Source organism: Biomphalaria glabrata, unplaced genomic scaffold, assembly GCF_947242115.1.
Source record: "Biomphalaria glabrata unplaced genomic scaffold, xgBioGlab47.1 scaffold_27, whole genome shotgun sequence".
NCBI classification, from domain to species: domain Eukaryota; kingdom Metazoa; phylum Mollusca; class Gastropoda; family Planorbidae; genus Biomphalaria; species Biomphalaria glabrata.
The window spans coordinates 23903-42653 of NW_026602919.1; the positions used below are offsets into that span (position 1 = coordinate 23903).

The 18751-nt window shown below is 34.3% G+C and overlaps 1 pseudogene; it reads right to left on the reverse strand.

Moving 5' to 3' along the window:
• The window catches only part of LOC129924105 (metallo-beta-lactamase domain-containing protein 1-like), a 33957-nt pseudogene that overhangs the window by 7946 nt on the left and 7260 nt on the right, over positions 1 to 18751 (reverse strand).

The window sequence follows — 18751 nt, forward strand, 5'->3', positions numbered from 1 at the left end:
CTTGAGATGCTGGGCTTCTGGCCTTGTAATGGCAGGGGTAACTGAGCATTGATCACACAAGACAGATAATTAAATGATCATCTATTGTTGATGGTTGACCTTCTAACCAAGAAACTGATGAATGGCCAAACTCTCATTCCTGACTTCTGGAAAAAGTCCTTTCCTTGGATACAATTGAAATGGCCACTGGCTAAGCTTACTGATTATAGAAGCTGGTAATAAATAACACTAAAAGATGCCTTGATTAAAAACATGAATAAATATAGGTGCTTACAACTAGAATATGCATTCTTAAAAAAAAAAAATATTTTTGGTAAACTTTACTAACCCATATAACAGAAAACACATTAATTATATATATATATATTTAGAGAGAGAGAGAGAGAGAGAGAGATGTGATAGGCCCTATATATATAGATAGACAGATAAATATAACTTCATTTTGATATGTAAAAAATGTGAGATGATTACAATGAACATAAATGTCAATTCTGGTTTTTAGATCTTCAAACTCTTTCCTGCAGGGTTCACTGTCGCCGCCTCTGTCTTCACTTTCCAATAACAAACCAACAGGAATGTCATCCACTCATTAGAACACCCTTATTATATTATATTCTTCCTTTTCCACTTAGATGGAATTCCAGTTGCTCCAGTTCATATACAGTGATCTAATAGTGCACTGTTGCGCCTTGTGCATGCAGAATGACAACAATACATAATTTTGAAAACAAAATGGTGCGCTTGCTTTCAGAACAGAAAATGTAGCCTTTGCAAAATATCATGAAATGGGATTTTCAATAGCTTTTCAAATTTTAAGACCTACATATGATAGACAGACCACATTAAACTAATAGTATCCTTAAAACAAGGCTTTTTGATGCAGTAGTCATTTTGGCGCTAAGTATTGTCGACAGATATTTTATTACCTAATCCATGTGCTGCGCTATACTTGAAATAGTTGTTACTATATGTTTATTTATCCTTTAAATTGAAGACAGGAGTAATACAAGGCTGTCCCTACACAATAAAATCTGAAAGCAGTTCTTTGGCACAAAGACTTGGACAATAACAACTAAGAATACAGACAAGCTCCAGATATTTACCAATGAATGATGTTTATAATGATCTAGAAGGGTAGGATAAGAAAGTAAAATTCTTTTAAAAAAAACAAAAAAAAACTAACATGCTGATGGGTAACGTTATAAATGTTCAAAATAAGTTTCTGGCGTTGGTGCTTCTATCAAAATAAAAATCAAAGCACTCACTTTAAAAAATAGATTAATAAAAATCTACATATAAAAATACATTCTACCAGTCAATATGAATATCATTTGACGCACTTCTCATTATTGCTTTTATTACAAGAGAAATTAAGGTGTCAAGTGTCAATAAACTATACCTTTGTAGGCTCATTGTTTTCTTGATTTTTCTTGTCACAGCTGGATTTTCTGGTTGGTATCTGTGTGATCAATAATACGATTGCTTTCTTCCACTAGTTGGGCATTTAGCTCCTCAAGAGCAGCAAGTTCCTGGCATTGAAACATAAAACTGATCAATGCAATACCAATTTTATAGAATGACATCAGTTCAATTTAGATATTATAAGATAAGATAATTTTATTGATCCAATCAAATAGAAATTCAGTTTGACTACAATTGACAACATCAGCGTAACTACTGTACAATAACAGTATAGATGAAGAATTCAAACAACATTCACACACGAAACACATACACATTCCCAACCAGCACTTTATGAATTTGAACTTCTATGTACTTCTCGATGACGACAGCTGATCTTGTAACACTCTGACCGAAAGTGGGATAAAGGAGTTTTTAAATCTTTCTGTTTTAGTTCTAATGGAAAGGAGACGACCACTTCTTTCAGATTTTATGTAACAGTGGTTTAATGGGTGCAGGTTGTCCTTAAGAAACGAGAGTGTTTTGGAAAGGCATCTTTCATGAAAAAGCTCTTCAAGAGATGGTAGCTGTATTTGAGTGATGTGCGATGCTTTTTTAATTAGTCTATTTAGTCTAAGTCTTTGTGCCAGTAGAGTATTACCATACCAGCAGGTGATGGCAAAGTTAATTAGACTGCTGATAGTTGCTGTATAAAAAAGTGAAATAATGGTTTTGTCGATGTTAAATTTTCTTATCTTTCTAAGGTAAAAGAGTCACTGGTGAATTTTTGTGTAGAGGTTTTGACAGTGTTCACTCCATTTCAGTTTGTTGTTGATAGTTGTTCCTAGATATTTATATTCTTGTACTTGTTCTATGGTTTGATTGTTCATCTGAATTTCTGCAATATGGCCTTAATTTTTCCTAAAGTCAATAATCATTTCTTTAGTTTTCTGAACATTTAAAATTAGAAAGTTGTCTATACACCATTGGTAAAAGGTGTCAATTATTGAATGGTACAGATTTTCGTCACATGTATTAAGGCCAATGATTGCTTTGTCGTCAGCAAATTTTATGATGGGAGTGTCAGCTGATAGGCTCTGAATGTCATTTGTGTATATGGTATACAATACTGGTGACAGGATGCAGCGCTCCAGTGCTAAGCTCTCTTGTGCCTTACACATGCCATTCACATTTACATATTGTGGGCGTTTGATAAGAAAGTTTAGAATCCAAGCTTGTATGTTTTTGCTAACGTTCAGTTCAGATAGTTTTTGTATCATGCGATGTGGTTGGATGGTGTTGAATGCAGATGAAAAATCTAAGAATAATACTCTGGCATAGTGTCTCTGAGTATCAAGATGATGGTATAGACCAGTGATGCTCAAACTACGGCCCGCGGGCCAGATCCAGGGGACGTGGTTTGTTTTCTATAAGAACACTATTTTTTTTTTTCCGCGACAAGAATTGACAGTTGTTTTAGAGTCTTGGACAATACCGCGGTAGTATAGAGCTAGCCGTGTTCTTGACATCTCATGTGTGTAACACTGCACATCTTTTCTGCATCATTTTGGTTTGTGTACTTTTGACAGCAACATGATTGGTGCCGTATCGTATAACATTTGCACGTTATGAAATGGGGGAGCTGAAGAAACGAAAATTGGATGTTGAAACTTTCAGGTAAAGTTGACAGATCTTTTTTTTTGTTGGTGGAACATAATAAGCCAACATGTTTGATCTGTAAAATGTGTTTTAAGGAACATAGCATAAACAGCATTCTAAAACAAACCATTACAAAAATATGGTGGCATTGTTGGTTTGAGTCACCAAGAAAAGAGTTGAGTGATTGATGAAAATATTTACCAAGAAGTCAAGAAATGAGTATACTGTAATGGAGGCTACAGAGTTGCTCACATTAACAAGAGAAATGAAGCATAAAAAGGTGCTTGCTAGCAGTGATGGAATAAAATCGGCCTGAAAAAAAAATGAAGCTGTCAGCCTTTCTGGCATGACAATAGCAAAATGAGTCGAGTAGACAGTGTTGGTGAAAATCTCTTCAAAACTAAATGACAGAGCAGCAGATTTTGAAATAATTACTATTGCCGCTGAGGAGTGACACCAACCGAAAAACGGCCAGCTCCTCTACCACCGAAGCAAAAGCCACCTTAACATGCGCTATCTGTGGACGGGAGTGTCTCTCCAAAATAGGGCTCCACAGCCACATGAGGAAGTGTGCTCTGAGATGAACCATAGTCGTCCTACGACTGAAGGAGGCCAATGATACTATTGCCGCTGAGGAGTGACACCAACTGGAACTGACTGACTTACAAATCCAGATTTCCAGCTTGAGAAATTTCGAACAATAAGAACAATAGATTTCTACGCCTTGTTGTCTACATAAGCCTTGCACATTTCTGAACAAAAATTGATGGTATGATCACAATGTTTACAAGCACTTATTTTAGTAGAAAACTTTTTCAGGTATAAGACAACTGAAACCCTTGTTACGTAACTTAATTATGGTGTAAGTAGGCCCATTGGAGCCACAAATTTGTAATATAACTATTTAAAATGGTTTATTCTCTATTTCATTTTTTGGTATCTTTTTGTTAATGTGGCCCGCGACACGAGTGTTAGAAATTAAAATGGCCCGCAGGCCGTATTAGGTTGGGCATCACTGGTATAGACAATTCAGCATGAATAGTATTGCATCTTCTATACTTCTTGACGGTTTGCAAGCGAACTGGTGCGGTCAAGACCTGTTTCGACTTCTTTCAGTAGATGTTTTAAAATCATTTTCTCCAGGCACTTCATTGGAATTGATGTAAGTGCTACTGGACGTAGGTCGATGTTGGAAACAATGATCTTCTTTTTAGGTACTGGAATTATTTCAGATGTCTTCCAAATGGAAGACATTTTGTGCAATTGCCAGGACTTGTTGAATATAGCACAAAAGATATAAGCCAGTTATTCCGCACATAGCTTTACAAGTTTGCCACTTACTTTGTCGGGTCCCGAGGCTTTGGAGGTGTTTACTTGTTTAAATATCTTTAGTCACTTCTTGTTTATTGAACAGTTCTTGAGACTGGTTTTTTATTACTGTTTTCAAATCATGCCAATAAATCATGGTGGTCTTTCTCAAGCAGTCAAATCAGCAGTAGAAACATTTAATTCATTGAAAAAATTTGTTATTGTCAGCGACGCACATTGGTTTGCGCTTGGGTACGTAGCCAGTAATTTGTTTCAAGCCGCTCCAACAAGCTTTAGAGTTATTTTTCTTGAAAGAGCTTTCAATTTTTTCCTTGAATCTCTCTTTTCCTTCAAATAATTTCTTTTTAAGGGCTCTTTTGGCTGAGATGAATTCAGAAGAACTGCTCATGAACATTCTTTTCTTGTATAGAATCGCTTCCTTTATTTCTTTGGTCATCCAGGGTCAATTATTACTGAATGTTTTAATTTTCTTCTTTGGTACAATCTTGTTTTCACAAAACTGGATATACGATATACGGTTGTGGTAAGTTCATCTATGTCAGGGCAGTTGTTTACAAACATGTCCCAATCTGTTTGCTCCAGACAACTTTGTAGCTGTAAAACAGCGTGGTCAGACCATGACTGGATGGACTGTACTACAGGTTTTGTTGTTTTTTACAACTGGTTTGTACTTGGGTGTAAGAAGGATCATTTTGTGGTCCAACCCTCCGAGAAATAACTATCGAGATGTGTAGGCCATTTTTATGTTGCTATAACACATGTCCAAGGTTTTATCGAGCCTTGTAGGACAATTAACATATTGACATGTTGTTTTTTTATAACAATAAGCTATAATGTCAGTAGTCACAAAGACAAAGAAATAAATGTTATTTCTAGTTTACTAAATTCTTACATCTTTGAGTTGTTTTTTTCTCTTCTTGAAGACTTTTAATCTTAGAACTCAACTCTGACTTCTCTGTGTAATGATTATCAAGTATTTTTTGAAGCCTGAAAGTAAAGAAAGGTTAACATTCCTAGTGAATCACTAGAGTTATAAAAATCTAGATCCGTCATCAATCTTTTTTTTTCACTCTTTTATATAATAAACACACTTCTATCATGCAAACATTTTGGGAATTATGTAACAAGGATTCAACTGCCTTGTTTTCATTGATCCTTTACATAATGTTAAGTTATACTTTACAATCAATATAGTAATATAGTATTGTCTCTGAACGATTATGTTGGAGTGTGATTTTATATGTGGTTACACATCCCAGTGATGGGAATAGACTTTACAATAATTTAAGGAAATTTTGGTCCAATTCCCCCCCCCCCTTTTTTTGTAAACTGGCCTGTAGCAGCAACTTAAAATAAGATGTTGCAGAAATTTAAAATATTTTCCTAGCATGTAACTAATGTTCTTATATATAGGTTATATAAGTTACTGCAGAGTTCAGCGACAATGAAAACATTTACATCTACAGCTGACAATCCCTCAAGGCCAATCTAGAATCAGTCCTCTTCAAAGTGAATTTGTTTCAACCTAAGTTCATCAAAAAATAATGAGAACACTCACTGAGCTTCAATACTTTCTTTCTCCTGGAGTAGATTCTTAAATTTGGCATCCAGCTCTCTGTTTCTCTGCTGTTCCTGTTTCACCTCATGCTCTTTTTCTTTCAATGAACTTTCTAGAGACTTGACCCTGAGATCAAGAAAAAAAAATTGAAACTAAATAGAAACTTCTGATGCCTACGCAATGAACTTTGAGTTGACATTTCTGGCCAAGCCTAATACAGTTGAAATATAGGGTTGGGACGTACTGGTTTCATTTTAAACATCGTCAATCAAAAAAAATGAATTAGAAATAAAGTGTTGAGTTGAATCATTTAGAAAACTGAAATGAAACTATCCAAAAGTGAATGTTGACTTAAATTTTTTTTTTCTTTTTTTTTTAAAGTTAAAAAAAAAACAGCTTCTGAGATCAACACAGATACACAAATAAGACAAATGTCCTCAAGCATAAAAAAGACTATTAATGTTAAGATATGATCGCAAAAGTGGAGAGAATTTCAACCACTCAGACATAAAGTCACATTTGCGGAGTTACTTTGAAATGTCTTCATGCGGTCACATCTCACGAAACAGTATACATTTTGAAAAGGTCCTTCTAAAAAGATGAAGGATGCCTTTTATTTAAAATATTTTAATTTATTGAAGCAACGGTAAGAATCACATTTTTTGTGTGTGTGTGTTAATATTCAAACATGGAGCGATAACTTTAATGACATTCAAACTTTTATTTTGCTTCTAAAATTTTATTGACTGCCCCCATCCCCCTTTGTCAGGACCTTTAAGCCCCTCTCCCTTTCCCCAGTATGAGAAACACTGGAATTTAAATGTAGAAATGTGGTGGTTGTACTTTTCTCAGCTCTCCTTCACCTACAAAACTCTCTCTACTGATTGTCCATATCGTGTCAAAATATTTTACAAAAATCTCATTTTTCGATTGTTGGAGTTTCTTCTAGGACATTTTCATAGGCATTAAAAAGATCATGAGTTGGTCTCACTCTTGACTAAGGTGTATATGTTTATAGTAGGCTAGTGCTAATCTTTTTCTAGTATCTTCAACCTTTTCTACTAAAGCTGACAATAATTGGATCATCTGATAAGCTTTTTAAAAAAAAAAAATATTTTAATTTCACTTTTTATGTATTTCAAGCTAAGTCTGTCTGAATAAGTCAATAAATGAAAGCCTACATTTTTTTGATGAGTGTGCTAAGAGGATATGTACTGACTTTACCATTAAAAAAATATTTACCAAAATGTTTTGCTTTATATATTATGATGTTCCTTACATTGTTTTCATAATACATTCACTAAGTTAATTGTTGTTTTTTTTCCTTTTACTGTTTCAAAATGAGAGTAAATATTTAAAAAGCTTTGTTCTTGTTTTTTGCTAATTCTAGGATATTATTTTGTACATAACAATGTCTAACAGTGTCATCCATTGGTATTAGTAGGAAATTGCAACTCTTAAGTTTAGTAAGTTATCTTATTTAGACATCCTATTATAATTTATGTCCAAAATGCACATTAGCTGGGGCAATGTAATTTTAAATCTTAAAGTAGACAATGTACAGAACAAAAAGAGGGTAATAAAAAGGCTCTTTAATTAAGATATTGTTCTATTCATATAGAATTGAGAACCCTGTTTTATTTGTCTCACATTTTAAGTAAGAAAAAAACATATTCATATATTTGATAAAAACATGGTAAAAAAATAAGTAAATAAATATATTTTTCAAGACTCACAGATTGTCAGCTGTTATATCCAGTTTCTTTACTTCACGCATTCTCTTCCTAAGGTTTTCTTTAGTTATTTTTTGCTCCTCTAGTTCAACCTGTCAAAACAAACAGCAACTACTACTCACGAATGAACTTAAGAAAAAAAAAGTGTAATTTAGACTTTGTCTCCTAATTAAGAATAACATAGTTGATTCAAGAGAAAGAATACAATGAGCCCTGCATTCTAAAGTTCAAGCATCAGAAAATGGTGACAAAGTTTTTTACAAGCCTGAAGGCAAAGAAAGATGGTTGGGACCTGGTCTTTCAAGATGGAAAAGTTTTTTTGTGAGACATGGCGGTGTATTTGTCAGAGTGGCACTAAACAGACTTAATAAAGCGAGCCTGGGTGAGGAAGAGAGTACAGAAGATGATGAGAAGAACAAAGAAACGATTCAAGACATCGTCAAGAGTGGTGTAAGCGAAATATTTGATGGAGATTGTGAACTTATTAGAGATGAAAGTGACACAAGGACAGACATTCATTTTGTAGCTTGTTTGAAGCCAAATGAACAAACAGAATACAGAATGGAAGCCTTTTAGAAAAAAAAAAAAGTTTTGTGAATACAATGAATAGTTGAAAATCTGGGCAGAGACCAGTAACATTCTGTACAATCATAGCTCAAGTAGGAAGAAAACAATTTTTATTTGTCATGGTACAGGAAATAATGTTAAGTGCCTTAATTCCAAGAATAAGTTAACTAGTCAAGTGGGCTAAAAGTGGAGTGTGTGAGTGAACGACTAGATAAATAGGTCATTCTTTTAGATGACCTTGAAGAGATGTTTAGGTAAACATGCATGAGTAGTCAGGAATAGGTAGAAGACTAAGAATTATGTAGCAAGAAAGGCCAGGCAACACGAAGCTTCCTAGATGAGTCATTGTTCAGTGGTCATTATTCGACTAGTAGTTTATGTACTTCAGTTATTTGACAATATTGTAAGATAGCCAGCTATTTTATAAAAGTGATTCATGTCAATTTTTTTTATTTTTGGATAGCTTATTTGATTGAATCAAGTTTGAAGAAATTAAACTCAAGAAAGATATATTCTAATTAGATTTCTTCAGTGTGATTGAATAGAGACAATACTACTCTGCAAAAGAGCTTATGACAGTGAGGACAAATACAATATATGCTTGAATCTTACATCAAATTTTTCTATTGCAGATTCCAATAGATGAATATGGTTTGTGTTGTTATCAACTACTTCTTCAAATAAATTGTCAGCTCTTTAGTGGGTGCACTGCACTTGATAGGTCTCTTACAGCTGGCGGTATCTTTGGTGGGTTGACAGGAGTAGGTCTGTAAAGAAGCTCTTGGAAATGATCGACCAGTCTCTTCTTTTGTCCTCTTGACAGTCACCATTTTTGTCCTTTACTGACATGGCAAATTTTCCAGATATATTTTTGATGACTGGTTACAGTTCTTTGGTACTGTTCTGAAGAGCTGCTTCTTTTGCTAGTGCTTCAGTGTATTTTTGCCTGTCTGTTCTGATGCTATGCTTGATAATCCTATCTATTTCAGCATATTCTTTTTTATGCTTTTCCTTTTGCTGCTCTTGTTTTGCTGTTATTCATGCCTGCTTTCTTCTCTCTTCTTTCCTTGATCTTCTGAAGAGTTTCTGCTGAACTCCACTCTTTGTGGGTGTATGACTTGAGATCCAGTACTTCTTGGCATGTGAAGGTTACTGGGTTTTTTTTTTCAGTTTCTGCCATGTCTGTTCTACTGTCTCCTCTTCTAGGAGCTGGAACTTGTTTGATAAGGTGATCTTCAACTCTTCCTGTTTTGTGCAGTCTTTCAGTGCAATGGTATTGTAATGTTGAAATTGGCTGGGCTCACTTGTTCAAGTCTTCTTCAGCTAGCATATTGACCTCCAGCTTTTTGCCTTCATTCCGAACCTGATGAGTCAGGTACAGTGGCTACTAAGCTTGCCATATTTCCAACAAGCTGGGACAGAGCTGCGTGGCTATTTTACATTGGTCATGGCCATGAAACCACAACCAAAAAAAAAAACAAAAAAAACAGTTCTTCTTGACCACCCCAGGGCAACCACAATGAGGTGGGGGCTGGAATCACACTAACCAGAAGTGTGTATACATTCCATAATAATATACTAAATATCTCTACCATTCTAAAAAAGTCTATAAAGTATATATTAAACACAGAATACAGCTAGAAACTAATCTAGATTACTACTACTAGACTAAATTAGATAGTCTCCATGATAGAATATAGAGACTCTGACCAAGTTAAGATCTAAATTCAGAGTAGTTCTTATAGTATTGGATCTTCTTATAGTTTTAGATCTTACCTAGATTCTAAAAATCTTTATCAATTTTTAGTATCATCTACTCTGTCACTATGTAAAGTCTAAATCTAGAGTAATCTAGATTTTCCAGATCTAGACATCTAGCGTAATCGTGACGCTAGTCTAGATGACTAGATCTAAATTAATGATAGAATGATTAGATCCTAAAATTTACTAGATTTAGTAATTAGTATAAAATTTAGATTAAATTATAATCTAATATTTGTTAATCTAGAACAGTGATGGCAAATGGGGTTGTTCCAAATTTCTTCTGAGTCACATGGTTATGTTTACATCACATGGTTGTGTTTACATCTCATGCTCTGCTTACTTTTGTTAATTTATAGTGGGAAGCTGAAGCGTTTTAGAACAATAATTGGTGGTTTTAATTAATTAATTAGTGCCAAACTATAATTTGTTAATAATAGGAGAACTTAGATGTTTATCTTTTTTATAGTTTCAACTTAAACAGATAGTTAAACATTTGAAAGATGGTACGGAAGTGTTGGCCTATATAATAGATTCTATAGTCTGCAGTACTGAGATCTAGATTTCTTGACTTACACATTTTCAGTTATCTGCTCAGAGCATCTGGGTAATCAACCCTAGAAAAAAAAACAAACACTTTTATCTATACCCCTCCCTCTCTGCCCTAAAATAAACAGGCTAGAACACTAAATGTTGGACAGTAGACCATAAATGTGTGTTGTATTGGTCTATTGGTCAGATAGGTCTAGTGATTCTAGTCTAGTCGATTATTTGCTTTAAATGATGAAAAGACTGCCAGGTGTTTTTGCTTGTGTATAATAGGGTTGAGTTGTCTAGCAAACAAATAACACATCTGATAGTCAAGGATAAATCTAGATATACTTTTACACAGTTCATATGTGTTTTATCCAGGACTAGATTTAGGAAGTAGAGCAAAAGGTTAATAGAAGACTTTTTTGCAGCTCTTGAGTCAGGTCGGCTTTAGTTTCTGAAGTAGTAGATGTTTAGATAATACAACATTCAACAGTTCCCTTCATTACGTATTAAACTTCTTGTTCGACATTGTTCATCAGCATTAACTGCCTTAATATTTTTGGCCTTACACCTGTGTTATTTCCTTATTATAGTGTTACCTCTGATTAGACTTATCTATACAAGACAAAGAGAAGAGGTGCCTAGAAATTAAGATGCAGTCCTTAATATAAGAATTACATTCTATAATTTAGCACATCATATGTGTAAGCTACCTTGAGTATTAAAAGAGGGTAAAGCTCTTCGCTCACATGAAAATCAATAGAAAAATCAAGAAAAAGAATTGAATGAAGGCCTACAAGCAAAAGGTCATTGAAAAACCTGTGATAGTAAGTGAATGTGTTTTGAGTGGCTGGTAGTGCAGTGTGTGTGCCTGTGTAAGAAATGACCAGTTGATATTCATTGTAAATGGTTGAGTGAACAGCAAAGAAGTGGGTCAGACTCATAACAAGATGCTGGAGTAAAGGAGACGAATGGAAGACTAAAAAAATTCAATGTGTTAATTGAGACTCTTGTTGTTATAGTCTATTACAAAACCTTTCACCTTTCACAAAGTAAAAGACCTTCTTCTTGAATTCATAGCAATGTAATAGATAGCCTAAAGGGGTGCACCGGATAGTCGCTCCGGCTTCTGTCGAATATTTGGCCTTTTTTCCCCATTCTGCCATATTTGGCTCAAGTCGAATATCGCTGCCAGGTAGTTGGCCGAATAGTAAAAAGTACACCTATTTAATATGCACAAAGTGGACCTCCTTCCATCAATGTCTGTTATAGAATGTATTAATGTTAATATTAAAACATAATAATGTGCTTAAAAATAGAGCCTACATAAATATATGTACCAAACATCAAATATTATAAAGACAAGGTATGTTAATATAAATAGAAATGAAACTGTACATTACATATGTGTTTTACATATAGAGCAACAATGGTATGCAATTTCATTTTGTCTTGACCTTTGAGCAGGTTAGTTAACATGTTAAGATATTATATCCCTTGACTACGTCATGCTGTCTAGCTGTGCGGGTATATCTCCAGATGTAGAAATGAACAACTCCCACCCCTCTCTTTATTTGTTTAGTCCATCACATTGAGTCTATTGATAGACAGGTGACAACAATTCAAATACGATGGATGTAGGTATAATGCCAGCATATTGACACTCTCTAGAGGTCACACCTTACGAGAGAGTTTGTTTACTTGGTAGTAAATCATTAGTAGGGGGGGTGGACTTCAAGCCACACCTCTATACGGGTAACCAGGTATATCTTCAGGGGTAGAGATGAAAAACTCCCACTCCCTTTTATTTTAGTCCATCACATTGAGTTCAATGATTGACAGGTGACCACAAGTCAGATACCATGGAAAGGGGCACACGGGGGAACTGAGTTTGTTTACTTGGTAGTAAATCTTAATTAGGGAGCCACACCTCTACACGGGTAACTGGACAATAAGTTTGCTGATTTGTAGAAAAATCTCAATCATGTGACTGTACTAGTGGCCACACCTCTTCCTGTGTGCCTAGTTACTTGGATATAAATCTCAATTAGTTAGCTGGAATAACTGAATGAGTGACCTTTTGCTACACAGAACAAACTCAAAGCATAGCCCAGTTATCCAGTAACTAATTATTTTGTAGAAAAAGTACAAGTCTCAGATTTGTGTATATTGGCGTAAAAGACACGACCAGGCCTATTTTATTTCACTCAATTTACTGATAGAGATTGACCATTTTTAAGCCAGAATGGAAAAACACGATGTGCTAAGGAAGCATACTATACTGTAAATAAATATTACGGTTGATCTAATTTTCCTAACACCTATAGGCTTATTACCTTGCCATTTTGTTACAGTTACAGAAACCACAATAAAATCAGAAATAATTAAGGAAGATGTGGTTTTTTTACATAGGCATAGGTTCTTTGCACAATAAAATAAAACAAAGATGTGCATGTGAAGAAGGTTCATTTGATTGTTTAATTCTATTGAATTATTTTATGCTGGAAAAGCTTACAGTAAAGTTTAAAATCACATAAAAGAAATTGATCTACTTCACGCAATTAAATCTAGCAAAGAAATAAAAAAATTAAACTGGAGTGTTAAGAAACACTTAACCCCTGTAATTAGTGTGCGAGTATACTAAGTCTACATGCTTGATTGACCAGGCCAATCCTTTTGCCTGACGACCACTCAACACTGTTGCATATGCCCAAGGTAAAAAAAACGTGTCATGGTCAACACCATCAACAATACAAACTACACTAGGACTATATGTGTAAGCCCACTACATCTATCTGACCAGGTTGTTACAATCAGTCAAACATACGGTCTAATTATGGTTTTTTTTTGGTAGGGGAGGGTGTGGAAGAGTTTTTTTTTCTTCTATATTTGGTTTTCCTAAAGCTCTTAGACCTATACAACTGTAGATCTAAACAGATCTCAATAATAGGCCTAAAGACTACAATTAAAACTATGTTTCGGCACCATCTAAGGTTCAAGCTATAAATAGGTATTATTGATGCTCTCGCTGTTAACCTAATATCATTTACATCAAATGGATTAATCTAAAACAATAAATATTGATCTACAACGCTTCAGAGTCCAACTAACGCTTCAGATTCCAACTATTAAATAACAGCTATTATCAATAGAAATCCCTTGAAACCAGAACCAGAAGCGGTCTTTGGACTTTAAATTTAAAGTCTGATGATCAGCTGTGGTCTGAAATTCATGAATACATACATCTACCCACTATACAAGCCAGATTTTACCTTTGAAAAATTTACTTTAGTAACTAGTTACATATTTTCATTGACCCTCCCACACACAACCTCTACAGTTGGTCGCACATACACAGACACTCATGCTACACAGATTAGTTAATTAGGCAGGGTTGGGTTAGGGCCCTAACCCTAACCAGTAACAAGAGTTTAAAACAATATGGTATATACAAGGAAAAAAAAAATATAGGTATGTTATTTAACAGTTTTGCAAAATTTTCATCAACACAAGGTATTTACAAGAAATGTAGGTATCCAGATTCGGACGAATATCATATTTTACTATTCGGCAATATTCAGCTCCGGCCAAAAATAAAAAAAGTACTATCCGGTGCACCCCTAGAAATAGACCATATGATGTATTCTTAGCAAGCCTTACATCTGATAACAGAATATATTTGTAAATGGAAAAAAAAAAGGATTACCTCGTTTCCATCGCCTCTGTTTCCTTCATCTATTTCAGCAGTTCCTTTCGTCCAGTATAATTTTGCATCCACTATAGGAAACATAGAGATGTTAAGAGGTGGCTTAGTAAAGCATTCTGGATTAAAATACAACTACATTCTTGATTCTGAAATCAAGAAATATCAATTTTAATATTTAAAAAAAAAAAGATATGTTGTATGCATAGTTATTTGCTTGTTTCATAATCTAGAAATCTAGAACTTGTCCAAAAAAAAACAACAAAAAGCAATTAATGAGTTTCAATAATAATACATTCTGAAGTGGATGTTGTCATCTGTGGAGAGCTGATGTGTTCCTCATGTTCGTCCAAGATCCTCTGACTTTTATAGCCTTGTGGGACCTGAAAGAAGGAAAAAATTTCAGAATAAAAAAAATAATTTTGCACTAGTTTATTTTGTCTCTTAATTCAGTCTTTAAAAATCTGATCAGCTCAAATCAGACTTAATGTTGGATACTGGTGCCTAAACTGTTTTAATATTATGTATTAATCCCATATTATTATTATTTACAAGTACATTTCAGTTTGAACATTTGTCCAATGGCTACTTTTTTATACATTCTATAAGTTGCAGATATTACATTTTGGATTAAAAACAAATCACAATTGTGAGTGGTCAAACTGTAATGTACCAGGTCATGGAGTCTCACATAATCTCAACAGATAATGCCTTAGGCCTGGCAATACACTTATCAATCTAAAAAATGGTTTTATATTTAACTTTTTTTTTTAAATCAACTTAAATACTACTAAAATCAAACATAAACTTTTCAAGAATGCACATCATTTAAGAGGAAAATGACAATGCTGTAAACATATAAGACAGACTCATGCCAAAGGGAAGGACAAAACAACTTAAATGCACCTTAAACGTAGGTCCATGTCCTGGTATCATAAAGTCAGTCATCTCCAATATGGTATATCTTGATTGCACCTGGAGATTTGGTCGCTCACTTTTTTTTTAGCCAAAAGGGAGGGGGAGAAAAGATCACCTTCACAATAAAATAAATCCCCTGTGAAACACAAAATTGAAAAAACATTAAACATCAGTTTGAAAATAAGCACGAGGCCCAATGGCTGAACAGTAAAGCCCTTGGCTTCCGAACCAGGGGGGCCACAGAAACATATGACCTTTACATCATCTTGCGTTTTGATTGCAAGGTTGGAAAGGGAACTTTAACCATACTTTTTAAAGCTGGATAGTACAATCCTTCAACATGATTTTCTGTGTCAAGCAGAAGGTTGTACTTTTCTTACACCACCTAACAACAACAACAAAAAAACAACTAACCAACCCCTGCTAATACTCCAAGATTAGCCTTCTTCACCACCACCGACACATCATTTCCTGTATGACCAGGTGTTGGCCCTATTTCTACATCCTCATCTATGTTGAAGGGCATCCCCTGCAGGAAGAACAAATAAGACCTGCAGTATCAAGAATAAATAAAGAAAAGTTTATCCATAATGTGCAGTGACGCAGGGTAGGACTCAGAGAGATATTTGTAAAAAAGTAAACATGAGATATTCACTTAACTGATGGCTTCTTCAAGCTATTTCAAGATTGAAATGATGTTTTTATTCAAACAAAATGATTTGTATTTTTATTTATTAAGAAATTAATTTGTTCTGATTTTTTATACTAAGTTCTATTTTTTTTTATACTAAGAAATTAGCACATAGAAAGGATCTGACATATAAATTCATCATTCTCTGTGTTGCCCCTGAACTTAAAGGAAAGGATAATGATGACATTCTAGGTAGTTCAGCACACAAAGATATTTAAAGAAATTAAACATTGTATGCAATTATTAATGACAAATGAAAAGTAAAAACAAGTAAAAACGCTAAAACAAGCCAATTGCTTTATTGACTAACAAATGAATGAAATAGGGAAAAATGACTTAGCTCTATTTCAACAGTCAGTGTAACAATGAAGTTTCTATTTCTTATCTTGTTTTACACAAAAATAACTCAAGGATATCAAAAGTAAACATCATCAATACAAATACATAAACATGTTCAAAATGCAAGCCAGTCAACAAACAAAACTTCAAATTCAGCATGTCAAAAACTAAAAATGCCTAAATCAGGCTACATCATAATGCCATGGTATAGCAGAAGAGGAATTTAAATGGAATGTGATGAGTTGGATAGTTTGATTCTGTTTGAGAACTGCCTTAAGATTTGAGAACATTTATGAATGTTTGAGTGTTTAAGAATAAATTTGTAGAACAATCACATTTTCTGTCTACATTAAGATGTCTGTCCAATCTTCCCATTGAAAAGTTACATTTAAGACCTGATTAGAATAATCTCTGAGTTTGACAAAGAGCTCTTCAAATGGCCCAGCGACTGATGAACTTTTACTTCACCAGCTATATGGATATTAAGATAGCAAAGGGAAGCTTCACTAGTTGCATTATTATGTCTACAAAATCTTTATCTATGCAACTACTGCAATCGTAGGGGAGCAATACAAAGAATTTAAACTGTGCCTGCACAAAACACTAAAAACAAAAAATATTAGTCTGTAGATACCTCTTTCAACTCATGCAGTAAGTACTGATCATGTTGACAAATATCATAGCCTACACAATGGACAGCTCCAGAGAAGAGGTTGAGGTTGCCAATCTGTTCTATGTGTCCATTTAAGCAAATAACATAGTGGATGTCTTCAGGTTTCAAACCCTGGTCACTCAAAGCTGCAGAGCATACACAGATTCTAAATAGTAAAAAAAGATCTTAACTCTTATTTTATGTAAGTCAGATCTTATGTATGTGAATTATGTTGGAGAAAGTTATTTTAGGTTGTCAAAATGCAGGCCAGATGACTAGTCGAAACAAAATGATGTACTGGTCTCATGAATGGCTTGGCCTCAAAGAGAAGAGTACTTGTCTTAAACTGAAGAGTACTTGGCCTAAAAAGAAAAGGGTACTTGGCCTCAAAGACAAATGCACTTGACCTTAAAGAAAAAAAAGTATGTGGCCTCAAAGGGAAGAGTACAGTATTTAAATGTTTTAAAGTAGTAACAATATGAAGACAAATATAAATTGTGTCTGAACATCTGTTTTAATTAAAAAAAACAAAAACATTATTTGTACTGTGACAAGTGTTTTGAAGTTGATTCCTTCTCATGGTGCCCTATTGACTACTGATAAAACCATAAACAATGTATGGTCATGTTACAACATCATTTGTCCTTCATCTGGTGAATTACAAAGGGGGAAAGAATCGAGCAAGGAGTGGACAGAACTGACTCTGTGACTGTCATTCTGAGTGCAGAGAGGGATGCAAGCAACTAGTCAACAGAAGAGATGGCTGCCTAGTTATTTTGGTATGTGTTTTAGAATGTCACCACTATGGTCCAAAGTTAGAACCAGACTGCTTCTATCCCTGCAAGAGGTTTTGGCTAGGACAGTATTTCTCAAACTGTGGGGAGTGACAATTTGAAAAAATGTGAAAAGGGGGTGGAAGAAAAACAGCGAGTCAATGAACATTTAATACCGATACATAAATTTGGATTTTATACATATTGTAAATATTTATGATAAATAAAATCAGAATATTGTTTTATAATAATATGTCGTCTTTTTCATTACATTCTAAAAGCCTTCATTGTAAAAGCCTACAGGGCTAAAAAATTCTCCAGCCAACTTAAGGCGGCACAAATGAAATTCTTATTGTTTTCAACCAGCAAATATTTGAGAAATACTTGGTTTGGAGATGAAAACTGATCTTAAAGGCTAAGCAAGAATTCTAGTGTGACCCACAGTCCCAAGAAGAAATAGGTAGGGTACCTACCTAACTTAAGTTGGGAAAAGTAAAGGCAGTTGGTCATTGTGCTGGCCACATAATCATCTGCACAATAGATTGCAAGGTTCGAAAAAGGAATTTGTGAAAGCATGTTAATCATTTTTTCCAATTATGGTCTAATACTTTAAGTGCCTTTCTTTCTGATAAATAGTTCAAATAGACATAAAATATCTGTCTGAATTAGCCAAAATGAAAAACTAAACATCTGTAAAAATGTTAAGAAATGCATGAGTCCAAGTACCAGTATTATATAAGAAAAGATTTTACTGGATGAAAGACAGATTTATAGACAATTAGCAATACAAAGCTATTTAGATGGAAAATATTGGATCGAAGCAATCCTACATGTATTCAGTAGGTGACCAAAGAAGTTCGGATACAAATCTAGTCTGGCCTATATAAAGTTCGGATACAAATCTAGTCTGGCCTATATAAGGTTGGGACACAAATCTTTTCACAAAGATGTGCAGATCATCTAGAGGTAAATATATCCTAAATAAGGGAAAATAAAAAATGAAAAGTAAAATTAAAGTTTACCTTTGAGAAGTAAGTCCCTTTCCGAAGGGTTCCCAGTATTAACAATAATGTTGCGGTGGGGACCTTTTAGTAGTGTGACGGTGCTACATGATCTAACAGTTCCTTCAAAGT